Below are 5,320 nucleotides of genomic sequence, written 5' to 3'. Positions count from 1 at the left end.
AGCTCGGTTTTGTCCCCGTTGAGCTTTAAATGGGAGTCGCTCATCCAACTGACTATATCCCTCAGGCAGGAGTACAGATCGACGGAGGGGAGTTCTGACTGGCTGAGGGAGACGACCAGCTAAGTGTCGTCCGCGTAGGTCAAGAGTTTAATGCCATAGGGGATGACAATTTGTTCAAGAGGTGCCATGTATACGTTGAAGAGTGTAGGGCTCAATGAAGAGCCCTGAGGCACTCCGCAACGTATCGGGGTTTCCCTGGAGATGCAATCTCCCTCCGCCACCTGAAAGGAGCGGTTGTGGAGGAAGGATTTTAGCCAGTCGAGGGCCATCCCAGTGATGCCGAGGTTTTCCAGGCGTTGGGCTAGGATGCTATGGTTGACGGTGTCGAATGCTGCACTGAGATCCAGGAGGATCACTGCCACTGATCCTCCTGCATCGATGATCTTCCTGGCTTCTTCGACTACCGCCACCATCGCTGTTTCTGTCCCCTGGCCCGGGCGAAAACCGGTTTGGGAGGTTTTTAGCAGCTTGTTGGACTCCAGATAGTGAGAGAGCTGGGAGTTAATGTATTTTTCCGCCAGTTTGCCAATGCCGGGGAGGAGTGATGTCGGCCTGAAGTTAGCCAGGTTATCCGGGTCGAGGTTAGGTTTTTTTATAAGTGCCTTCACCACCGCTTTTTTCCAGCTAGTGGGGACAGTTCCGGATTCGAATGAGGTGTTTAGTAGGTTGGTCATAGGTGGTAGGACGCTCATGGCGACCTACTTCAGATGTCTCACAGGGGCTGGGTCGTGGGGCGATCCGCTTTTGAGGGCTTCGAGTAAAGAGCCAAGGGTTTCCACGGTAATGGGGTGGAACTTGCTTAGCTCAGTATCTCGATTCTGGCACTTAGAGGGGGGAAGGGGGGAGGAATCCACAGGGGGAGGGGGCGGAAGAAGTTTGAGTATTTTTTGTATTTTTGAGTCAAAAAAGTTGGCTAGCACATTACAGTGTTCGTTGGTAGGGTTACGTGTGGCAGGGGGTATGGGGGGTTTTAAAAGCTTTTTCGTGATGAGAAACGTCTCTCTCGACGAGTTTGCTGCCTTGCTAATTTTATCATTGAAAAAGGCAATTTGCGAATTCTTAAGGGCCTTTTTGTAATTAAGAATCGTCAATCTGTAATTATTTTTACTGATGGGGTCAAAGTCCTTCCTCCAAACTCTTTCTGCTCTTTTGCATATTTTCTTTAGGAGGCGTATCTCCTGGGTGAACCAAGGTGAGGTAGCTTTTGTCCTTGGTTTTCGATAAGGCTTTTTGGGGAGAACTATATCTAGAGAATTGGTAACCCAAGATGAGAATTCAATGTCAGCAAGGTCGGGGGTAGCGCTAAGGGTTGGGATGGTATCCTTGAGGGCTTGGTTCCATTTGTCGTAGTCTAGTTTTGCCCAGGGACGCGATGGTCTGCCTGGTGCTTGGATTTGCGGCGGTTTAGGCTGGATGCGCCAGCTAAAGGGAATGAGTAGGTGGTCAGACCATGGTACAGGGATAGGAGGGCTGGTCACAAGGTCAGGGAAATTGCAAAAAATGGGGTCAAGCAGGTGCCCCCGGTTGTGGGTGGGGAGGGAGTTCAATAGGTGCAGTTGGTGGCCTGCCAGGTCTTGGATCAGTTCTGTGGCAGTATTGTCATTGCTATCTTCTATATGGACATTGAGGTCCCCTAGGATAAGGAAGTTAGGCCGAGCGCTAGACGTGGCCAAAGAACATTCTAGGAGGGAGTCACGGAATTGTCCCATGGTGCCAGGAGGGCGATAGATAAGGAGTCCGGAAAGAGAAATACAGGGGGAGATTTGCAAAGTAAAAAGGACGTTTTCACAGTCCAGCAAAGGGCTATCAAGGAATCGACATGGTATTGATTCCTTGAAGATGACGGCAATGCCTCCTCCTCTGCCCTTGGGACGGTTGAGGTGTTGGATACCGAATCCCGGGGGGAGGGCTTGGACAATGTCGGCGTCTGAGTCAGGTGTAAGCCACGTTTCCGTGAGGAACAGGATTTCTAAGTTAAGATCCTCGATAAGCATGTTTATTTCAAGGGCATGTTTGGGCAGCGATCTGCAGTTGATTAGTGCCATATTTATAGTCATCTGGCTGGGGACGTTATTGATAGAGGGTGTATACTTGAAGGAGCAGTGCGGACATTGGGTGAGACAGCTGTCTCCTCTCAGCACTTGGGAGCATGACGATGGGACAGGCCTGTTGAGATGGCGTAGGGCATCCCCTGAGTAGGTTGACCTTACCTCAGTCCTCTTGCCTGGCTCCTGGCGTGTACTGGCGCAGACGGGCGCAGACGGGCTTGCCTTAGGCGCGCCTTTGGCGCGCCATCGTCGCGCCCGCTGCTCTCGTCCGCTGCGCGTCCTGGGAATGCACATGACAAATAGGTGAACTGTTGGCGGGGGGCGTGGCCTGACTGCAGTGGGCGTGTCCCTGGGAGATCGGTAATGGCGGCAAGGATTCACGGTGCCCTGTAACAGCGCTTAAATCCGCTGTTATGGGTTTCAGGTGAGACTCAATTGCAGTCTGTGCACGGGGAATAACGTGTCAGTTTTAAAACACACAAGAGAAACAATTTTAAAAAGGAGTGACAGAGGTCTCCCGGCTTCCGCCTCAGGAGTGGTTGGGATTGTCAGTTCGCGCTAGTGTTCAGCGCGTTTCTGTATTTATATTGTTGGCGGGGGGCGTGGCCTCACGGCAGTGGGCGTGTCCCTGGGAGATCGGTAATGGCGGCAAGGATTCACGGTGCCCTGTAACAGCGCTTAAATCCGCTGTTATGGGTTTCAGGTGAGACTCAATTGCAGTCTGTGCACGGGGAATAACGTGTCAGTTTTAAAACACACAAGAGAAACAATTTTAAAAAGGAGTGACAGAGGTCTCCCGGCTTCCGCCTCAGGAGTGGTTGGGATTGTCAGTTCGCATCACATCACATCAATGCGCAGAGGACAGACATAAGTGCACAGAGGACAGACATCAATGTGCAGAGGACAGACATCAATGTGCAGAGGAAAGACATCAATGTGCAGAGGACAGACATCAATGTGCAGAGGACAGACATCAATTTGCAGAGGATAGACAGCAATGCGCAGAGAACAGACATCAATCCGCAGAGGACCGACATCAATGCCCAGAGGACAGACATCAATGCGCAGAGGACAGACATCAGTGCACAGACGACAGACATCAATGCACAGAGGACAGGCATCAATGCGCAGAGGACAGACATCAGTGCACAGAGGACAGACATCAATGTGCCAAGGACAGACATCAATGCGCAGAGGACATACATCGGTGCACAGAGGACAGACATCATTGTGCAGAGGACAGACATCAATGTGCAGAGGACAGACATCAATGTGTAGAGGACAGACATCAATGCGCAAGAGGACAGACATCAGTGCACAGAGGACAGACATCAATGCGCAGAGGACAGACATCAATGCGCAGAGGACAGACATCAGTGCACGGAGGACAGACATCAATGTGCAGAGGACAGACATCAATGTGTAGAGGACAGACATCAATGTGCAGAGGACAGACATCAATGTGTAGAGGACAGACATCAATGCGCAGAGGACATACATCAATGCGCAGAGAACAGACATCAATTCACAGAGGACAGACATCAGTGCACGGAGGACAGACATCAATGTGCAGAGGACAGACATCAATGTGTAGAGGACAGACATCAATGTTCAGAGGACAGACATCAATGTGTAGAGGACAGACATCAATGTGCAGAGGACAGACATCAATGTTTAGAGGACAGACATCAATGCGCAGAGGACAGACATCAATGTGCAGAGGACAGACATCTATGTGCAGAGGACAGACATCAATATGCAGAGGACACATATCAATATGCAGAGGACAAGCACTGGTCTACAGACATCAGCTCCATGCCACAGAGGACAGAAATCAATGTGCAGAGGACAGAGAGGGGCGTAGCTTCAGTTGGGCTGTTATTTGTGTTACACCCCCCTAATAAGTATATTTTGTGATGAGCAGGTGGGTACAAGTGGTTACATTTGGAGGTGGCGAGGTGTGTGTCCTGCAGATCTCACCAGGGAGTGTCTCCACACACAGACCGAAGCACGTGCTCTCTTCCTCTCTCTGTTCAGAAATGCTGGTTACTTTTACAAAATCTTGGGGCATATTTACTAAGCAGTGATGGAGCGCTGCATTAGCCTCCTTGGCTTGTCTCTGTGCTCCTCCACTTCTGAAATGCAGGGATGCACCATGTTTACAACAATACTAGTGCAGCCCTGCGTTTGCCCCTGCGCTGCACCTTATTTACAGCGATACTGGTGCAGCCCTGCGTTTCCCCATGAGCTGCACCTTATTTACAACGATAATGGTGCAGCCCTGCGTTTCCCCCTGCGCTGCACCATATTTACAACGATACTGGTGCAGCCCTGCGTTTCCCCATGCGCTGCACCCTATTTACAACGATACTGGTGCAGCCCTGCGTTTCCCCCTGCGCTGCACCATATTTACAACGATACTGGTGCAGCCCTGCGTTTCCCCATGTGCTGGGGCTTTCCTGCACATAAACAATCAATGGCCTTTTGCTGTTTCTTTGGAGCAAATTTACAAGCCCCTGTAGCCACCATGTGATGGTGATGTGGCCTCGCCTTATTTACAAGTCAGAGTTAAGCCACTTAACGCTGCCTTGTACATAAGGTCCCCTTTCACGCTATGCTTAGCGTGAAAGGGGCGGGCAGCGGGTGTTGCTGTGGGTGTTCCGCCGCAACTCCCATTGATTTTGACGCTGCCCCTATTTACAAGGTGGCGTATATAGGAGGCAGCGCCAGAATGAAGACCAGGTGAAACGAGGAAAAGTGCTTTCTTTCTCCTCGTTTTTGCAGTTTCCACGTGTGATCCTTGTGCAGCAAACACAGGATCAGAAACACGCAATGATTATTTATGTGCAGGAAGGAGTGGTTATTGGGAAATCTGAAGCTTCCCCTTCTCCCCACCGACCAATGTCATTGACACAGCTACGCCCCTGAGCGAACAGACATCAACGAGCAGACGACAAGCACTGAACCAGGACAGACACCAGGGCACGGAGGACGAGCACGGATCAACAGGCGCTGCTCCAGACCATAGAGGACAGACATCAGTGCATGGAGGACAGACATCAGTGCATGCAGGACAGACATAAGTGCAGGCAGGACAGACATCAGTGCACGGAGGACAGACATCAGTGCATGCAGGACAGACATCAGTGCATGCAGGACAGACATCAGTGCACGGAGAACAGACACCAGTTCACAGAGGACACGCACTGATA

Source organism: Lissotriton vulgaris, chromosome 7 (genome assembly GCF_964263255.1).
Source record: "Lissotriton vulgaris chromosome 7, aLisVul1.2, whole genome shotgun sequence".
In the NCBI taxonomy this organism is placed as follows: domain Eukaryota; kingdom Metazoa; phylum Chordata; class Amphibia; order Caudata; family Salamandridae; genus Lissotriton; species Lissotriton vulgaris.
The sequence above is the reverse complement of the archived record's forward strand: the minus strand, read 5'-3'. Positions refer to the sequence as shown.